This window comes from Capra hircus, chromosome 1, assembly GCF_001704415.2.
Source record: "Capra hircus breed San Clemente chromosome 1, ASM170441v1, whole genome shotgun sequence".
NCBI lineage: Eukaryota > Metazoa > Chordata > Mammalia > Artiodactyla > Bovidae > Capra > Capra hircus.
This window is the reverse complement of record NC_030808.1, coordinates 127,131,152-127,152,960: the sequence shown is the minus strand read 5'-3', so window position 1 is coordinate 127,152,960 and position 21,809 is coordinate 127,131,152. Positions and strand designations below refer to the sequence as shown.

At 42.7% G+C, this 21,809-nt stretch overlaps 1 protein-coding gene across 4 annotated transcripts in view; it reads left to right on the top strand.

The window, feature by feature from the left end:
• Positions 1-21,809, top strand: part of ZBTB38 (zinc finger and BTB domain containing 38) — a 135,572-nt gene that overhangs the window by 37,199 nt on the left and 76,564 nt on the right. For 3 of the 4 annotated variants that reach the window (XM_005675497.3, XM_005675496.3, XM_013966004.2), the window contains exons 1-2: positions 17,338-17,843; positions 18,984-19,058. The gene's annotated coding sequence lies outside the window, so the exon portion shown is untranslated. Of the gene's footprint in view, positions 1-17,337; positions 17,844-18,983; positions 19,059-21,809 lie in introns of those variants that run through there. The other variant, XM_018049743.1, reaches the window with a different exon arrangement.

The window sequence follows — 21,809 nt, the reverse complement described above, 5'->3', positions numbered from 1 at the left end:
CGGAAATAATTAGATCCTACCAAATTGCTCTTTAAAAATTGTATATATTAAAATATATGTGCAACTACTATATGTTTGATCTTTTCTCTGTACACCTGACAGTTTTTGATGGTCTCAATCTTTTCCATGTTGGTCCATCTGACAGGCCAATGACCCTCACGCATTGTCTCCATTTCCCTGATGCTAACGATGTTAAGTGAAAGGTTGTTGCTGAACCACGAAAAGACGCCGGGATTCTTGGCCTCCGGAGGAGAAGAATTCAATCCGGGGCCAGAGATGAGGCTTGATCACTCAGAGCTTTTGTGTAATAAAGTTTTATTAAAGTATAAAGGAGGTAGAGAAAGCTTCTGACATAGGCATCAGAAGGGGGCAGAAAGAGTACCCCTTGCTAGTGTTAGCAGTGGAGTTCTATACTCTCCAGTGATTCAAAGAATGTCTGGAGGTTGTAAAGACCTCACCAGACCTACTCCCATAATTTACATTTTAAAATAACAGGATTAGCCATAAAGTTTAATCCAGAGGCTGTCCTCAGGTAAGATACACTGAAAAGTGAAAGTGAAAGTGAAGTCGCTCAGTCGTGTCCGACTCTTTGCGACCCCATGGACTGAGAAGCCTGGAAGGCTACAGTCCATGGGATTTTCCAGGCAAGAGTACTGGAGTGGGTTGCCATTTCCTTCTCCAGGGCATCTTCCCAACCCAGAGACAGAACCTGGGTCTCCTGCGTTGTAGGCAGATGCTTTATTCTCTGAGCCACCAGGGAAGCACAATCTTAAAATGCAAAGGGGAAAAATTTGTCCTTTCTTCCTCCTTGAGAATTCCAGACCCCTCTCTCCTTGGGGACCCCTAGACTTCTTATCAATCTGCCTAGGAAATGACTCTCTCATAAGCATATTTCGTATGCTATTTGTTACTTCTATTTTTTCTATGAATCACTTGTTCATATTCTCTGCCCTTTTTTCAAGTATTGTTTCTTTTTTATTTTTAGCTAGTACTGATATACATCTTTTAACTATTACAGCTCTTGAAAATATCTTCTCAGGGTCTGTCATTTGTCTTTAACTTTTTATGGTATCTTTTGCCAGCCAGAAGGCTTGGGTTTTCATAGAAAGGAAGTCATCACTGACATTCTTCATGGTATCTGGGATTTTATGATTTATTTAGAAAGGTCTCCTACATCATAGGATTTATAAAAATATTCTTTTATTTTCTACTTTCATAATCTTTAAAAATGTTTGTATCTTCAATCTAGCTTTTATTTATTTGGCATATAACACCGGGGTTCGCTAACTACCAGACCATTCTTTGACACAGACCACTCATTATAAGCAACTAACTCCATTATCCCATGCATCATGAAGCAAAAGGGAAATCAAGCTCTTTCATCCACCTGAAAGACATCCATTCTGCAAAGGGGGGAAAGGATGAGCAACACTAGTCTATGTCCAGCAAAGATCATCCACTCTAGTGGGAAGACTATTATGGCAACCACATAATTTAAACTTCCTAAAATGGTCCTGATTTGCAATATTCTTTCTTTTTTTAAATAGTCTTTATTTTTTTATAAAAAAAAATAGTATTGATTGATTTGGCTGTGCTGGATCTTTGTTGCTCCTCGGGCTTTTCTTTAGTTATGATGAGCTGGGGCTTCTCTCTGGTTGCCGTGCTTGAGCTCTTCATTGCAGTGACTTCTCTTGCCATGGAGCATGGGGCTCTAGAGCATTCGGGCTTCAGTAGTCGTGGCTCCCAGACTCTAGAGCACAGGCTCAGTAGTTGTGGCACACAGGTCTACTTGTAGGATCTTCCTAGGCCAGAGATCAAACCCATGTCTCCTGCACTGGCAGGCGGATTCTTTACCACTGAGCCACCAGGGACGCCCGCAGTACCCTTTCTCACTCAGAGAGTATTACCACCCAACTTTTGATTTGGAAACTGTGGTGCTAATACAGTCAGTGAGGTTGTGTGTCCACAAGCCTGCAAATGAGACAGATAGACACCAAATGAAGTATATTGAATTCTCTGAATTCAGAGGAGCAAGGGGTATTTCTGCCTGGGAAGATGAGGGAAAACATTTGAACTGGACCTTAAAGCAAGTTAAATTTTAAGAGACCAGGGTGATGGGAAAGAGTGTTCTAGGCCAAAGGAACATAGGAGCAAAGACAGAGAAGCAGAAAAGCACAGGTTACTTTTCAGGAACCACTCATGATCTGTTTAATAGTTTACCTTCTATGAAAGTGGCAAAGGATTAAGTTAGACTGTAGTTTGACCCTGCAGGGTGAAGAGCCTGGAATGCTAGGGTAATGAATTTGCGCTTTACACTCTCTAAGTAATGGATCACCACTAAAAGCTTTTTTGTCCCTAATAGCTTTATTGAGATACAATTCATATACCATACAATTCATCCATTTAAAGTGGACAATTCAGTGGTTTTCAATTCATTCACAGATATGTCCAACCAGCATCACAGTCAATTTTAGAATATTTGCATCACTTCAGAAAGAAATCTGAGGGACTTCCCTGGTGGTCCAGTGGTTAAGACTTCACACTTCCAATGCAGGAGGCACAGGTTTGAACCTTGGTCAGGGAATTAAGATCCCACAAGTCTCGCAGTAAGGCAAAAAAAAAAAAAAAAAGAAACTTTATATTCTTTGTCTGTCGCCTCTTAATCCTCCATCCCCATTCTAGGCCTAAGAAACCACTGATCTCTGTTCTGGGCATTTCATATGAAAGGAATCATATAATATGTGGTCTTCGGTAACTGGCTTTTTCTGCTTGGCATAATATTACCATTGATGGTTTGAACAACAGAATTCTCCCATCAAAGTGGCTCTTTAGAGAGAATGTTCTAGATGCAGATGGTGGAAAGGGGCTGGAAGGTCAAGGAGAGCCATTAGAATGAGTAGCTGTTTCGGGGTCATGTGAGCACTCAATAAAGAAATTTTAGCTGCACCCAGAAGACGTGAGCTATAAACAACTTAAATAACAGGGACATATTATCTTACAGGAAATCTGGAGATGGGCATTTCTGGATTGGTTCATGGCTTACCAGTGTTGCCAAGAACCCACATTCTTCTATCTTTTTCTCTGTCATCTGAGTATAGTAGCTTTTATGCTCTGACTTTACTCCTCATTGTTGCAGGACATCTTGTTGCTCTTCAAGCTATCACTTCTTCATATAGTTGCTTACAGAAGCATGCATTTTGGTTTTTAACAAGAGCAAACTTTTTCCTACACTGTGTAGCCTGTGTAGCCTACCCCACAGACTTTCCCTCATGGACCACTGTCAGGACCACAGCACATATCCATGCCTCAGCTTGGGTATGCTGAAAATGTGCTTGTCTGACATCGTCATCTTCCATGATGGGTGGTGGTCTCTGCCAGCAAGAAGGAAGGGGGTGGGGGTACCGTTGGGCAGGCAAACAACAATGATTGCTACAAGGGCCAAAGAAGACTCAGGATGGACCAGCATTCTTAGTCCAACAGTCTTTCCCAAAGATGGCAGTGACGAGGACAGTCAAATGATACAATGAGGACAAGAAGGATGAAGACCAAGAAAAAGGTGACGGCATTGGTTCTTGATTACTAAAAGTGAAAAAGTGAAAGTGAAAGTCACTCAGTCGTGTCCAACTCTTTGCAACCCCATGGACTGTAGCCTGCTGGATTCCCTGTCCATGGAATTCTCCAGGCAAGAATACTGGAGTGGGCAGCCTATCCCTTCTCCAGGGGATCTTCCTGACCTAGGGATCAAACTGGGGTCTCCTGCATTGCAGGTAGATTCCTTACCAGCTGAGCAACCAGAGAAGCCCTTAATTATGTTGTATACCTTTAATTATTATTTTCTAGAAAGAGGACAGAAGAAGGTAGTAGATTGCAGAGCTTTGAGAAAAGAGGAGATAGATGGTAAAAAAAAAAAAATAACAAAAGAAAAATTACAAAACCTTTTAAACAGAAAGCAGGAGAGAGATTGGGCAACAAGATCAAATGAAAAGTGTTTTTCAAGATGGAAAGACTCTTGTGAATAACAGGATCACTTATTAGATATTAATTTGTGGCTTTTGTTCTCACTACCATAGGTCATAATCATGGAGATTTAAATAATGGATTAAAAATGGTTGAAAATATATTTCAAAATTAGGAGCACATTTGTTTCTCTGTTTGTTTCTAATGTTATTTATTTATTTCTGGCTGTGCTGGGTCTTTGTTGCTGTGTGTGAGCTTTTCTTTGGTTGCGGCGAGCAGGGGCTACTCTTAGCTGTGGTGCAAGGGCTTCTCATTGCCGTGGCTTCTCTTGCGGAGCACGAGCTCTAAAGCGCAGGCTCAGTAGTTGTGGCACACGGGCTTACCTTCTCCATAGCACGTGGGATCTTCCTGGGTCAGAGATGGAACCCATGTCTCCTGCACTGGCAGGGACATTCTTTACCACTGAGCCACCAGGGAAGTCCAGGAGTACATCTGCTTAACATTAAAAACCGAAGCGATCTTAGAGAAGACAAAAAGCACAAAAGCCATAAGAGAAAGCACTTGGTAACAGATTTAAATGTGCTGGATATGTAAAAATATACTACACATAGAATCAAAAGATCAATGATAAAGTAGAGAAAAGTGTGTATTTGCAACACACAGCTAATACGTGCCTAAAATACCTGATATAAAAGAGCACCTGCAAATTGATAAGAAAAGAACAAATCAAAAGGAAAATAGGCAAAAGATATGGAAAGGCAATTCACCAAGGAGACAAACAAATGATCAATAAAATTACTAAGAGTTATTCAAACTCGCCCATAATACTAATACCTATATAGTTATCACTATAATCTGGGCACTGTTCATAGAGCTTTACATCTAGTTACCTATGTAATCTTCATAGCAACCCTGTGACAGGTACTTTATCTCTGACAAATGTGAAAAGAATTAAGAATCTTAGTTAAAGAAATACAGCCATTAAGTGTCAGCATTTTGGCTTCAGATTCTGTGCTCTTAACAACTATACTTAGAGTCAAGAAAATGAAAATTAAAACAAAAACAAGATGACAAATTTTACCCATCAGATGGGTAAAACTTAAAAAGTGTGATAATACCCAATGATGGCAAAGGCATGAGAGAACATTTCATCTCATATATTGCTGGTAGGAGTATGACTTGCTTCAGCTTTTTCAAAAACCATCTGTAAATATCTATTAAACTTAAAAATACACACAAAACACTTGAGTCAACAATCTCATTTGGACAATCTATTCCACAGGAGTAAAAGTCTGACAGTATAAATGGAAGGATATTTATTGCGGCATTGCTCTAGTGGCAAAACAAACAAAAATACCTGGTAGACAGACAAAGCTCTGTCTACCACAATGATTGAGCAATATATGATTGGCCATACCAAGAATGAGTTAGATCGAAGTGAAGTGAAGTGAAGTCACTCAGTCGTGTCTGACTCTTTGCGATCCCGTGGACTGTAGCCCACCAGGCTCCTCCGTCCATGGGATTCTCCAGGCAAGAGTACTGGAGTGGGTTGCCATTTCCTTCTCCAGGGTAAGATTACTCTTTCCCAAACTTGAATCCACCTTATACCATTAAAACATTCCTTTTAAAAATATATTTATTTGTTTATTTGGCTGCGTGGGGGCTTAGTTGTGGCACTCTCATTGCATCACGCTGATCTTTCCTTGCAGTTCACAGACTTGGTTGCCATGCACGGGCTTAGTTCCTCCATGGTTTGTGGGATTTTAGTTCCCCTGCCAGGGACTGAACCCAAGTCCTTGGCATTGCAAGGTGGATTCCAGTGAACCACTAGAGAAGTCCTTCATTAAAACAATCTTATTTGAGTTGGCTTCAGAGTTCTCCAGAAAAATAGAACTAATAGGAGATATATTATCTCATATATATATATATAGATATATATATATAGACACACACACATTTATGGGTGTATATATATACATAGATACACACACATATATGTACACATATATAGATAGAGAGACAGAAACAGATAGAGAGAGACAGAGAGCATTTATTATAAGGAATTGGTCACATAATTATAGGGGCCGAGAAGTCCCCTATACCATCTGCAAGGTGTAGCCCCAGGAAAGCCAGTGGCATAGTCCTGAGAACCAGGAGAGCCCCTGATATACATCTCAGTCCAAGGGCAGGAGAATATTGATGGCCCAACTCAAGCAAGCAGATGGAGAGAGGCCAGATTCTCCGTCTCCACCTTTACATAGTAGTCACGCCCTCAACTGATTGTCTGGTACTCAATCACACCGCACAGGAACCACACCAGGGAAATCCATCTACGTTACTCAGTCTACCAACTGAAATGTTAATCTCGTATAAAAACATACTCACAGACACACTCAGAAATATTGTTTAGCCAGATATCTGGGCACCTGTGATCCAGTCAAGTTGGCACATAAAATTGACAAGTACATTTTGGAATTTGCTAGGAAATAGATGTTCAGGCTGGTTTTAGAAAAGGCAGAGAAACCAGAGATCAAATTGCCAACATCTGCTGGATCATCGAAAAAGCAAGAGAGTTCCAGAAAAACATCCATTTCTGCTTTATTGACTATGCCAAAGCCTTTAACTGTGTGGGTCACAATAACCTGTGGAAAATTCTGAAAGAGATGGGAATACCAGACCACCTGACCTGCCTCTTGAGAAACCTATATGCAGGTCAGGAAGCAACAGTTAGAACTGGACATGGAACAACAGACTGGTTCCAAATAGGAAAAGGTGTACATCAAGGCTGTATATTGTCACCCAGTATTACCTGCTATAACTAGCAAGTATCTGTAATAATTAATGTAACAACAAAGGATGTTATTTATCTAGTTAGATAGCATGTTACAGAAGATCCCAATCCTGAGCCAAACTCTCTATAAGAGTGAACTTGCTACCATCAGAGAGATATTAAGGCGCTACCATGTGAGGCAGTGTCATTTTTGTTGTTGTTGTTCAGTAGCCCATTAGAATCCCCAACTCTTTGTGACTCCATGGACTGCAGCATGCCAGGCCTCCCTGTCCCTTACCTTCATCTCTTGAAGTTTGCCCAGGTTCATGTCCATTGCATTGGTGATGCCATCCAACCATCTCATCCTCTGTTACAGGCCATCTAAATTTCTTGAATGGGATTTCTCTGATAGCCCAGTTGGTAAAGAAATGGCCTTCATTGCAGGAGATCCTGGTTAAATTCCTGGGTCGGGAAGCCCCGTTGGAGAAGGGGTTGCAAAGAGTCAGACACAACTGAGCGATTTTCACTTTACTTCACTTCAAGTTTCTTGGAGTCCATAGTACTCAGCATCCCCAACTTCCGGAAACAAACAGGCGATTATTATAATACATATAATATGACACATATAATAATATATTATAAACAGATTATTTCCATTTATTTATTTTTGTGGTGTGCCACGTGGCATACAGCACCTTAGTTCCCCAACCAGGGACTGAACCTGTGCCCCCTGCAGTGGAAGAGAGGAGTCTGAACCATTGGATGACCAGGGAAGTCTCCAGGAGATCCTTATTTTTGATCTGAAGAGAGATTCATAATTTACTAAATTACAAAAGCAAGTTGTGAAGCAAACCAGCTTTTGTATATGACAAGCAAATTTAAAAGAATCCTCTGTATGTGGATTGAGGCTTGCCTTGATGAGCACACGGAGAAGTGGATGAATATTAAGTATTACCATAGGACATTGCCATTCTTGTAAGTCAGAAGTGATCTGAAGTTGGCATTTTAATATAGCTCCTCCTAATAAACCACCAAGGATGTTAACATTGATTATATGAAAGTCTTTTATTACTTTGCTTTTAATTATAAGCATGTATTGCTCTTGTATTTTTCTCTATTTTAATTTTTAAAAATACCTTAAAAGAAATGAAAGAGAGCAATTAGCCTGAGCGGCTGAAAACTGTGAATAAGCTGCAAGTCTTTGTTTATGTGTCGATTATATCTTAATAAAGCGGGGGTGGGGGACCCTTCTTGGGAGGGTCACATCATATCTCTGATCCACCTCGGCACTATTGACATTTGGGACTGGATAATTCTTTGTTGGGGGAGGTGGGGAGCTGTCCTGTGTATTGTAGGATTGTTAGCAACATCCCTGGCTTCTACATATCCATGACAGTAGCATCCCACTAACCCCAAACAAAAGACAGCCAAAAACGTCTACAGACCCTGCCGAATGTTTCCTGGGAGCAGAATCACCCCAGTTGAGAACCACGGCTCTAGTCTTTAATTTCTCATCACTGAAGGGAGACCTTGAAACAAGTGCTATCCACGCTCCCACTAAGCACTGTTGCTGCTGCTGCTGCCAAGTCGCTTCAGTCGTGTCCGACTCTGTGCGACCACATAGACGGCAGCCCACCATTCTCTCATCACAACAAAGTGGAATCTCTAAGTGTGCCTTCCAGAAGCTGTTTTCTCCAGCGCCACTAGAGGGAGCACTCTGCAACACAAAGGACAAAGAGCACACAGGAAAACTTGTTTTCCCCTCGGTGGACTTTGCTGTCTCCGTTCCCAACGCCCCAGTCTTTAATAAATAGCCTTTGATGTCGAGAGTGATAACCCTTAACCACGAGGCATGAAGAGCTATTTGTCTTGTGATTTGTGCCATAAAAGTCGTGTTGTTAGATATGGTGGAAGAGTGCAAAATGTTCTTTGCTTTTTCCACGTTGTTTGTAAGACAGTTAGATGAATCATATTACTAAAAAGAAATGTGTCTCGGTGAGGAGAGTCTATGGCACAAGGAGACCAAGAGGTGAAACATCTAGTTCTCTTCCTGGTCCTGCCACTTCCAGGCTGTGTGATGTTGGCCAAGTCTCTTAGCTTTTCTGGTTATATGTAAGAAAGCTGAGGAGATAGGCTGAGAAGTTGTTTGCTTAAGGTTCCATGCTAAGGTCAAGTATGGATTGGATCTGACCTGCCAACTTCATGGGATAGTTGTGAGAATCAAATGAGATGGAGTAAGTGAAAGAGTTTTGAAAATAGAAACCCCATGCAAGTTCAGGGTGTGGATTTGCCCATACTGCGGGGAGTGAGAAGAGGTGATGGCTAAGAGGTAGCCTGCTGGGGAGGTGGTTGCAGGGAGGGAGCCAGGTGAGGGCAGGTCCACACAGGTTACTGAAGATATTCCTCCACCAAAGTGTTATAAATTACAGGGAAAGGCTTCAACGTCCCCAAATCCTTTACTGCTGATGGAACAAGAGGTTTCCATCCCCATCAAAATGGACAGGCTACTTGGAAGGGTGTTACTTTATGCTCTTAGGAGATCATAAATACTTTCATGAAAGTGAAAGATCTTACTCCAATACTGTTTTAAACTTTAAAAAAACCCTGAACCACAATAAGAAATACATTTCACAGAGTGACTGAATTCACACACATTATAAAACTGAAACAAAATTCTGACATGTGATACACCTGGAAATTTTCTGTCTTCTTTTATTCTGTCACTTGAAACCAACGCTAGTTGTGACACAGTAGAAAAAGCGTCCTGACTTTCAGTTTTAGAGATATTGTACCAGAAGTTTTCATGGGAGGAGGGGAGGAAACATAGGGCCCTGGTGCTAGGGGAGGGAGGAAACAGAGATATGACTCCCAAACATGACTCAGGGAGCCTCAGACGTGAACGTTATGCATTTTCCTAGGGGCTGATTCTTTGAGGAGGGAGAAAAAAAATGAGCAACAATTTCAAATTCACCTCCATGAGTGAGGATGGGCCACTGATCCATAGAGTCCAGGCTGGATTCTCAGAGGTCCTGATTGAAATCCTGTACCATCATCACAAAGTATGGATGGGCATGATGTAACCTCCACCACAACAAAAAGTAAAAGCTCTACATGTGCTGAGCCCTTCTTATACATTAGACGTTACGCCAAGCACTTCATATGAATGATGGGACATAAATTAAGTTTAGTGCTCACTGATTTTCCTTTCTTCCCGCTCACTAAAAAGAGTTCTGGCTTTGCCTGTCCAGTTTCTTTTCCGGCCCCATCAGGAGAACTGGACAGAAGTAGATGGACTGGAGGAATGTTGGTTGGGGCTGGAAAAAATCTTAGTATGGAGATTGGGAGAAAGAAGGAGAGGCTGAAGCTGTGGGATGTAAGGGACTTGGATACAAGGAGAAAAAGGATATTAAGAAGAATTTCAGGGGGATCTGTATGCTGTTAGAGAAATGCAAGTATTGAATACAAATTAATCTGAATTTCTTTGTGGTAACTAGGCTGGATATCTCAGACTCTAACATCATCCTGAGACTGGCCCAGGTAGGTCATGGTTTCAGTGGGGTTGCATAAGCATTGTCTCTTTTAATCTTCGTTACAGACACGAGTTTTTTGGGGGATTAGAAAAGGAGGCTGATATAGGCTAAGTAAACTTAAAGGCATGCAGCTAATAAATTTGGACAAATACTCCCCAAATTGATCTACAGGTGGAATACAATCTCCATCAAAATCCCAGCTGGATATTTTGCAGAAATTGAGAAGATAATCCTGAAAATCATATGGAAATGCCAAAGATTCAGAATAGCCAAAATCATCGTGAAAAAGAACAAAGTTGTAGACTCACACTTACTAATTTCCAAATTTTTATGAAGCTACAGTAAATAAAACAGTGTGCTGCTGGTGTAAGAAATCACATCTAGATCCATGGACTAGAATGAAGGGTCCAGAAATAAACTAATACTTACGGTCAGTTGATTTTTGACAAAACAGTCAAGAAAATTCAATGGGGGAAAGAATATATTTTTTAAATAACTTTTTAGAATTTTAGGTCAGTTTTAGATGTGTAGAATTCTGGTGAGAGTAGTCTTTTCAACAAACAGTTCTGGAACAAATAGACATTCATGTGAAAAGAATGAATTTGGATCTCTACCTTACATAAAAAATAAAGTGAATCATAGATCCAGAGGGCTTCACTGGTGCCTGAGCAGTAAAGAATCTGCCCTCCAATGCAGGCGACGCAGGAGATGCGGGTTCCATCCTTAGGTCTGGAAGATCCCCTGGAGAAAAGTATGGCAACTTACTCCAGTATTCTTGCCTAGAGAATCCCATGGACAGAGGACCCTGGGGGCTACGGTCCATAGGGTCGCAAAGAGTTGGACATGACTGAAGCAACCAAGCATATACACGTGCACATAGACCTAGAGGTAAGAACTAAAACTCTAAAACTCTTAGAAAACTCAGGCATAAATCTTTACGACCTTAGGTTAGACAATAGTTTCTCAGGTATGACATCAAAAGCACAAATGATGAAAGAGAAGATGGATAAGTTAGATTTCATCAAAGTTAAAATATTTCTCTCCTTCGAAGACCATAAAGAAAAAAAACATAACTACAGAAGGGATATGTACTTGTAGAACATAGGTCTGATAAAAATTTTTGTATCCAAAATATATTAAGAATCCCTATACATAAAATATTAATAAAAATACAAATAATTTAATTTGAAAATGAATAAAATATTTGTATAGACAATTCTTCAAAGAGGTTATACAAATGGCCAATAAATTCACAAAAAGATTCTCAACATTATTAGTTATTAGGATGAGTCAGTCAGTTCAGTCGCTCAGTCATGTCCGAATCTGCAACCTCATGGACCGCAGCACGCCAGGCTTCCCTGTCCATTACCAACTCCAGTAGATTCCTCAAATTCATGTCCATCTAGTCAGTGATACCATCCAACCATCTCATCCTCTGTTGTCCCCTTCTCCTCCTGCCTTCGATCTTTCCCAGCATCAGGGTCTTTTCCAGTGGGTCAGTTCTTCGAATCAAGTGGCCAAAGTACTGGAGCTTCAGCATTAGTCCTTCCAATGATTATTCAGGACTGATATCCTTTAGGATGGACTGGTTGGATCTCCTTGCTGTCCAAGGGAGTCTCAAAAGTCTTCTCCAACACCACACTGCTAAAGCATCAATTCTTCGGTACTCACCTTTCTTTATAGTCCAACTCTCACATCCATACATGACATGACTACTGGAAAAACCATAGTTTTGACTAGATGGATCATTGTTGGCAAAGTAATGTCTCTGGTTTTTAGTATGCTATCTAGGTTGGTCATAGCTTTTCTTCCAAGGAGCAAGCATCTATTAATTTCATGGCTGCAGTCACCATCTGCAATTATTTTGGGGCCCCAAAAAGTAAAGTCTGTCACTGTTTCCCCATCTATTTGCCATGAAGTGATGGGACCAGATGCCATAATCTTCATTTTCTAAATGTTGAGATTTAAGCCAGTTTTTTCACTCTCCTCTTTCACTTTCATGAAGAGGCTTTTTAGTTCTTCTTCGCTTTCTGTCGTAAGGGTGGTGTCATCTGCACATCTGAGGTGATTGATATTTCTCCCGGCAATCTTGATTCCAGCTTGTGCTTCATCCAGCCCAGCATTTCTCATGATGTACTCTGCATAGAAGTTAAATAAGCAGGGTGACAATATACGGCCTTGACATACTCTCTTCCCAATTTGGAACCAGCCTGTTCTACCTCCAGTTCTAACTGTTGCTTCTTGACCTGCATACAGATTTCTCAGGAGGCAGGTAAAGTGGTTTGGTATTCCCATCTCTTTCAGAATTTTCCACAGTTTGTTGTGATCCACACAGTCAAAGGCTTTGGAGTAGTCAATAAAGCAGAAGTAGATGTCTTTCTGTAACTCTCTTGCTTTTTTGATGATCCAACGGATGTTGGCAATTTGATCTTGGATTCCTCTGCCTTTTCTAAATCCAACTTGAACATCTGGAAGTTCATAGTTCATGTACTGTTGAAGCCTGGCTTTGGAGAATTTTGAGCATTACTTTGCTATTGTGTGAAATGAGTGCAATTGTGCAGTAGTTTGAACATACTTTGTCCTTGCCTTTCTTTGGGATTGGAATGAAAACTGACCTTTTCCAGTCCTGTGGCCACTGCTGAGTTTTCCAAATTTGCTGGCATATTGAGTGCAACACTTTCACAGGATCATCTTTTAGGATTTGAAATAGCTCAACTGGAATTCCATCACCTCCACCAGCTTTTTTTGTAGTGATGCTTTCTAAGGCCCACTTGACCTCGCATTCCAGGATATCTGGCACTAGGTGAGAGATCACACCATCATGGTTATCTGGGTCATGAAAATCTTTTTTTGTGTAATTCTTCTGTGTATTCTTGCCACCTCTTCTTAATATCTTCTGCTTCTGTTAAGTCCATACCATTTCTGTCCTTTATTGTGCCCATCTTTGCAAGAAATGTTCCCTTGGTATCTCTAATTTTCTTGAAGAGATCTCTAGTCTTTCCCATTCTATTGTTTTCCTCTATTTCTTTGCACTGATCACTGAGGAAGGCTTTCTTATCTCTTCTTGCTATTTCTTGGAACTCTGCATTCAAATGAGTATATCTTTCCTTTTCTCCTTTGCCTTTAGCCTCTCTTCTTTTCTCAGCTATTTGTAAGGCCTCCTCAGACAACCATTTTGCCTTTTTGCATTTCTTTTTATTGGGGGTGGTCTTTATCACTGCCTCCTGTACAATGTCACGAACTTCCATCCATAGTTCTTCAGGCAGTCTGTTTATCAGATCTAGTCCCTTGAATCTATTTGTCACTTCCACTGTATAATCATAAGGAATTTGATTTAGGTCATATCTGAATGGTCTAGTGGTTTTCCCTACTTTCTTCAATTTAAGTCTGAATTTGACAAGAAGGGGTTCATGATCTGAGCTCCCAGTCTGGTTTTTGCTGACTGTATAGAGCTTCTCCATCTTTGGCTGCAAAGAATATAATCATTCTGATTTCAGTATTGACCATCTAGTGATGTCCATGTGTAGAATCTTCTCTTGTGTTGTTGGAAGAGGATGTTTGCTATGCATTCCCTTGGCGAAACTCTGTTATTAGGGTAATACAAATCAAAACTGACACTACATCATTCCTAGCAGGATGGCTAAAATCCAAAAAGACAGACAATAAGATTGTTAGTGCAGGTGTGGAGAAGCAGAGTTCTCACACATCACTGATGAGAATGTGAAATGGTACAGCTCTTTGGAAAACAGTTTAACAGTTCCTCAAAATGTTAAAGATAAAGTTATCTTATGAGCCAGGCATTCTACTCTTTGGTATGCGCGTGAGGGACATGAAAACATATATCCACATGAAAACTTGTACTCAGATGTTCATGGCAACATTATTCTCAACAGCTCAAAATGTGTTCGTAAGCTGATGTATGAATAAACAAAACATAGTATAATCACAAAATGGAATATTATTTGGGCCTAAAAAGGAATGAAGTACTGATATATTCTATAATATGGGCGAACCTGAAGACCACTATGCTGAATGAAAGAAGCCAAACACAAAAGGCCATATATTGCATGATTCCATTTGTATGAAATGTCCAGAAGAGGCAAATCTATAGAGACAGAAGGTTAGTGTTTGCCCAGTGCTGGAACTGGGGGCAGAGGAGGAATGACTTCTACTGGGCACAAGTGTTCTTTTGGGGATGATAAAAATGTTCTCAAATGGGGTTATGGGGGCTTCCCTGGTGATCCAGCATCTCCCTGCCCACTGCCCACTCCATGCTCCCATTTCAGGGGGCCCAGGTTTGATTCCTGGTAAGGAAACTAGATCCCACATGTTGCAATTAAGAGTTTTGGATGCTGCAACTAAGACCCAGCACAGCCAAGTAAATTAAATAAATAAATAAATACTTTTTAAAAAATGAGGTTATGGATTACACACTTCTGTGAATAGTCTAAAATCCATTGATGTGTACACTATAAGTGGGTTAACTTTTTGACATAAAAATTATACCATAATAATAAAAAAATTGTTTTTAAAAAGGTATTGAGATGAGAGAAATTGGAGGCAGTAAGTATAGATAAGTCTTCTAAGTCTTTGTTTTTGGTTTTGAATTTCCAGTATATAACTGCATTTATTGCACTGAAAAGAAGGGCTCTCCAGATGGGACAGAGGTTGGGGTGTCTCTGTACTTACACTTCTGTGTCCCCAAATAGATGTTTGGCTCAATTCTCTGATTTAATCCTCACTGTTAGGATCAACCCCCAGAGCAAACAATGCCAGGAGTGGCATTTCACTTGGTGCCTACTCATCGTTTCTCCGTCTTTGCTTTATCTTTCTCTTCACATTTTCTTGGTCCCACAAGGTAGACTGAAAAAATAATCAGCCTCTGTTCATCTAATTAGAGACATAAACACCCATGTGTGTGAATCAAGCATGGCCACAGAGCCTTTGGGGAAGCAACAGGGAGGTGCCCGGAGACATTTTCTGTAGATAAGAAAAGAATCAGCAAGCCTGTGCCAAAACATGCCTGGAGCTTCCAGCGCTTTCCTCGGCCCAAGGTCAGGTTCTGTGCGGACGCTGACAGTGACCCCGGTCAGTTGTTGCTACTCCCTCCATCCAAAGCATGTGGCTTTCTCCCTTCTGAAACTCACTTCTGCTAATTCCATCTGCCTGGGGAGTCAGACCCCGCAGCACAGGTGTAATTCCTCAGAGTGGCAACTGGCAGTGGTTCCAGGAACAAGGTAACGACACAACGTCCCCAACGAACAGAGGCATCGATTTCCTGAGCCCAGGAGAGGGATCCCATGACTGAACGAACGCCCTGCCCCACGGTGGAAAGAAGAGCCATGGGGTGGCTTTACTGAGGCCACCAGCAACTCCCTGCCCACTGCCCACTGGGCTGAAAAGTCCTGGCTTTTGTCTTCCTCTTGGAATAACGGAAAAGTACAAACCACAGAATTATGAACCATAGCGGAAGAAGGGATCTCCAAGGTCATTCTTATCCAGGGCCTGGATAGCCCCATCATCAGATGTCCTCCTCTTGCCAGCCCTCCTCACCCTGGCCCAGCACAACCCCCAACAGGGCTCTCACTCCATCTCAAAAGGGCAGCTGATTCCTGGCAGGGCAGTGCTCAGGGCTATGACTGCCACTGTCAGCTCCAGTTCTGGCTCCTGTCACTCCCATCTCCTCCTGGTGCTTTGAATCAATATGGTAGTTCCAACACATTCTCCAAGTCTTGAGGTCTTTGAGAATGCTCTCATGTCTTCCCTTTTCTTTTTTTTTTTTTTTTTTCATTTGGCTGCACTGGGTGTTAGCTGCGGCACGCAGGATCTTTAGTTGCAGCATGCAAAAGTTGAGACATGTAGGATCTAGTTCCCTGACCAGGGATCGAACCTGGAGCCCCTGCTTTGGGAGCACTGGGTCACAGCCCCTGGACCGCCAGGGAAGGCCCTTCCCTGTCCTGTCTTCCCCAGGCTCCTGCCTTGAGCTGCACTCACCCTCCCTCCTACACCCGTGAGGCCACAGGGCTATTAAGACAAGTCTAGGACTCAGCTCCTGTTCTGTCCACTGTGATCTCAGATCCTGCAGTCACCATGTGCCACCAAACCTCCTGGCTCCTCACTGCCACTTGGACCTGACTGGGTCTCTGACTGGGTCCTTGGACCTGACTTACCACCCTGGCCACTCTGGGTATCCCACCAAGCCTCGGAGGTGGTGTTGACCCATCAGAAGAGCCTGAGGCCTACTACTGTAGACAGATCGTACCTAATTGCTCCGCTATTTCCTTGTAGGATTTGGTTTCAAGCCCCATCATTACTCCCATTTCCCCTCACCTGGACAGGCTGCTCTTGGTCTATATTCCTTCATTCGCTCAGCCACTCAGCATCATGCTTGAGAACACAGGATTTGAGATCAGAAGATCTAGATTCTGCCATTAACTAGCTGTGAGACTTCAGAGAAGTGTCTTAAGCTCTCTGAACACCTCATCTGTAGAGCTGGGGATAATAATAGTACCTGCCTCATAGTTTTGTCATGAAAACCATAAACAAAATAATCTTTGTAAAGCACTTAGCCCAGAAGTGCCAACATTCACTACAAGTATGCAATATATGTTCTCTACTATTTTATTTTAAAACTACCATTCATGTATTCACCATGTGTTTACTGCACCCTGTGGCAGGCACTGGGATATAAATCTCCCTATTAAAGAGAGGAGACCCCTTGAATCCAGGCAGCACAAACTCACACTGGTACCCAGAGGTCAGGGCCCAAGGCAGAGAATAGACCCTGAGCACTGTGTGCTGTCCAGGGAGGGTGACAAGAGCACCTTGCACCTTTCCCGCACTCTTTTCGAACCTCTGCATTCCCTGGGTAAGGTGGCACCACAGGGAAGTGGGAGGTGGGGGATGCCAGAGGATGAAGTGAGAAATCCCCAGAGAAGCCCCCTCCCCTGCTGCTGCTTTGGCAGAGAGCGGCCTTGCCTCTGCCATGCAGGAGGGCGATGTCCCCTGAGGAGGACTTGCTGAATCTGCCTGGGACAGTTCCGGAAGTAGGAAGGGCGGCCGGGGGTGGGGAGGCGGCAGGAATGTTCTGGCCTGCTGCTCGTACAGGCGAGTGTCCCGAGAGGAGGGCCTCTGGACATCAAAGGTTCCTTTTGTCCCCCTCCGAGTGGCAGGGCAGACCGGCCGCTGGCGATGACTCAGGCCTGGCCCTGACGTCACCCACGCCCGGCCACTGGCCTCCCTCTGCAGCCAGGAAACTGGCTGGGGAGTGGCACTCGCAGGCTGCAGCAAATCTCAAAATAAGGAGGCAACTGCCTCTCTCCTCCTCCTCTCCATCGCCCCACAGCACACCTTGGTTTTCTTTTATGCTGCTGCTTTTTTTTGTTTTGTTTTTTTGAAGCCTCACGGAAGGTTTTACTTATAGATCAACTTTCAAAATGTAGGAAGTCAGAATGGGTGACATCATCAGAAAAATATGTGGAGCTGATCTCGACCAGAAGTGAAGAACCCAGAGCAAGAAGGCGGTTAGAACTCCTGAGCCCAGGGAATTGGCAGCGTCTGGGTTTCAGAGGAGCCAGCGCCTCGGAGTAAGTGCAGGCTGCCCCCAGACCCCCTCACACCGCGCCCTTCACTGTGGGGCGCCATCTTGTTCCCTGACACCTGCGCCTGGCAGGCCCCAGCCCAGGGGGAGGGTGTGGGGGCTGCATCTGGGAGACCCTCCAAACACGGCACCGAGGGGATCTCTCTGATCTTTCTCTTCTCCACAGGCCCAGACCAGGACGCATTTCCTCTTAAAATAAAAATACACACACACACACACACACACACACACACACACAGAGTAAGGCCAAATTCTGGTGAAAAGGGCCCGCATCGTGCCTTTCCCCGTCACCCCTCATTCTGTTTCCTCTTTGTCCTTCCCCGCTAGTGCTCTATTTTGGACGGCCAGCGTGTTTGTTCAGAGTTCTGAAATGTTTGTTTCCTGGATCTTATACCAAATCATCAGAAACAAAAATAAACCCCATTCTAGGCAAATATGTGCCCTGTGCTGTCAAGTGGTATTTTCACACCTAACCTGCTAAAAGGTGGCAGCTCTGGTAAGAAAATGACCACAACCTGCCACCCATATGCAGCGTGTTTCTGGTTCTCTGTGGTTGTTCCAGTTCGTGCACCTCCACTGTCTCATCTCCCTGTTTTCAGAGAGCTTATTTTCATTCCTGCTTGTGCCATTGCATCTGGGATGATATGAAACACGGAGACGGATGATAATGTATCTTTGATGTCTGTTTTAATTTCACTGAAACAAGTTTAAGTCTTTGTGTAGCCTATAATTTTACAAGCTCTGGAAGTTTCTACCCAAGAAAGTTAAGTTCCTACGAGAAAAGTTTTAACGTTGTTCGTAAGAATTGTAGAGCACACAGACATAGAAATCATACCCAGTTCTCCTGGCATCCAAAGTCATCTCCTGAGTCATTATCTAGTCTTTGTATAGCGTAATTAGCCGAGTAGAATTGTTCTTCATAAATTCTGTTCTATAATGATGGGGTAAGGGTATTTTAAAATGTATCTCATGTTATAAATGCAATTGAGAAGCTTGTTGCTTAATGGAAAAGAGCGGCAGATTCCTTTGTAAACTGACAACACCCTTTGAAGATTAACCATTGCATGTTAATACATCTGTTTGGCAGATCTCACATTTTACTTTTTGTTTTATCTTAATATATCAGGTGGTCTTGAAGTGAGGCTCTGCTAAACCACTCTTCATCTGGCTATAAGATCTGAACACTGTGACCATTGATTTGGTGAGTGTCATTTGTCCCTAATGGCTGCTTGAATTTAGTTGACTAAATCTGTTCTTTTATTTTGTTGTAAGGTACAGGGAAAGGGAAGAAGGCACAGGGACTTCTGCACACAACAATAACAGCTGTATCAAAGAGGATGATAGTAATAGTTAAGATAGGCTAATTGCTGTAATAGACTGAAAAAGGTATAATGACTTAAACACAATAGAAGTTTATTTCTTGGTCATGTAACAGCAGAAATCACACATTCATTCAGAGACACAGGTGGAGAGAGGCTCCACCTTCTGCAGTATGTTGTTTTAAAGATCACCTGGGATTGTTTCCACTTCCCAGTGGAGGAGGAAAAAAGAGTGTGAAAAAGTGCACATGGAGATTTTTATGGCCTCTGCCTAGAAGTGGCCAGGACACATCTACTCACATTTGATTGGCTAAAATGCTAGTCACATGACCACATCTAACTACAAAGGCATCTGGGAAATGTAGTCCCTGGATGGGGGGGCAGCCACTTTCCAGTAACAGCTCTGGAGTGTTTCTGAAGAAGAAGTCGTCCTCTCTGCAAGGCATAATGAGGAACTTAGAGACGCTCAAAGATAAGATAGCAGAATGAAGTAGTGGGGGAAGTAAAAAGAGATCAGATATTTAATTATATTAATATAACTGACACTTTTTGGTAAGGAGTGGGCAAGGAGCAGGTTTTTCAAGATGCCTCCGTCTGTCCTAAAGCTGAGCCTTTACATAAGCACCGCTAGGCCACCAGTGGCCAGTGAACCACGAAGCGCATTCTTCCCCCCACTTTTTCCCCCTCCAGGGTCCTTTTGGTTTAAGGCCATTCTGGGTCTGTCATGCTTGTAGGAATTGTCCAGCAGAATTCTGTTCTCCTAGTGGTCACTAGGAAAGCTCTTGGTGGGTTTTGTTTTGTTTATTTCTTTTTTTTAGCTCATGGTTCTGTTTGCTCCTGGGGAATTTGGGAAGCTACCCTGCTCTAGATCTTGGCATAATTTTTAATATTGCCAAGGGGAGGGGGAAATTCCTGACAAGATGGGATCCTGAAACCAAGTTACAAGAGAAATATGTGAAAGTAGACTAAAAAAGACTCCAGCTGAGGGTATTAATGCTACCCAAAGGATTTGATGTATAGTTCTAGCTGTTTCTTTTCAGGAAAAATTGCAAAACATTTAGTGCAATCATGAGTGGTAAGATTATAAGCCCTGTTTGAAGAACCCTGAACTGATTTTATATGTTATGCAGTCTTTTCATCATTGTTGGTCTTGGAGCAGTATCCCTCTTGCTGGAAAATATCAGAAACCATATGGTGGTGCCTCTATGATGGCTGCAAGGCATCGTAAAGATCTCCAATACAAATGGGCTGCACGTGCTCACTTTAGCAGCACACAGACTATAAAAATGGTTTCCAGTCCTTGCCTGAGCTGCCTGGTACCTACTTCTCTAGTTTCATTGTCAATATCTGGCTAGACACTCTGGTTTTGGATTATATCTTACTCCTGGACTTGACATTTCTGGCACTCACACCCACACCCTGAAGAACACACATTGTCAATTGTGTGGGAAGGCCAGCTACTGACTGACTTAACACAGCTCTCAAAGCCTGGCCTCATCTCCTATTACTGCTGCCTCGCCCCCGCCCAGTCCCCTCACATCAGGAGGAGTGGGATAGAAGAATGAGTGGATTTGTTGCAAAAATGCTTCAACCTTTGAAAGTCCATTTTCTTGGTTTGCTGCTGCTGCTGCTAAGTCTTTTCAGTCGTGTCCAACTCTGTGTGACCCCATAGACGGCAGCCCACCAGGCTTCCCCGTCCCTGGGATTCTCAAGGCAAGAACACTGGAGTGGGTTGCCATTTCCTTTTCCGCTGCATGACAGTGAAGTCGTTCAGTCGCGTCCGACTCTTAACGACCCCGTGGACTGCAGCCTATCAGGCTCCTCTGTCCATGGGATTTTCCACACAAGAGTACTGGAGTGGGTTGCCATTGCCTTTCTTGGTTTGGTGGGTCCCAAAAGAACCTACTAAGTGGAGAGCTGGCTGGGTTAGTGGAGAAAACTAAAGATAAGACCAGGTTGACTGGGAGAGCCCAGGACCTGCAACTAGGGAGCAGCCGCAAGGAGTAAACTGAGAACAAGTACCAGGTTTCAAAAGCTGGCATCGAATGGGAATGGTCTGTTGCTACATGTTCAAGCCTAAAGGAGTCTGCCAGGAAGGGCGGAGCCAAGACCATGGTCAAGAAGGAAAAGGAGTCAGGGTCTATTCACTGGGGAGACTGTTAGTCACAGATTGTTAATTTCAACTGCCATGTGAGAATGACTCCTCAAAGTACTAAGGATGCAGGAATTGCCAGAGGAGTGAGGGAGTGAGCTGGGATCAGCCTGATTTTTAATGTCTAGCTGCCTAGTGTGGCAGAGAGAGGTGTGCCGCTACCAAATCAAAACTTCACTGCCATCAACACAACCCCTTCATCGGGCTAGCACAGCATGCTAGGTTAACACTACAGACCCACCAGTGAGGCAGGGGTAACAAATACACTTTGTAAATATTTCGATCTTCAACGTTTTCAAAAATGTGTCAAAGTAGATATTATGGAAAAAGTTAGACTATCTCAAGCTTCCTTAACTTATAATTTTATATTTTATTTTAGTTAAAAATTTTTGTTGAAGTCAGTGAAGTCACTCAGTCATGTCTGACTCTTTGTGACCCCATGGACTGTAGCCCACCAGGCTCCTCCATCCATGGAATTTTC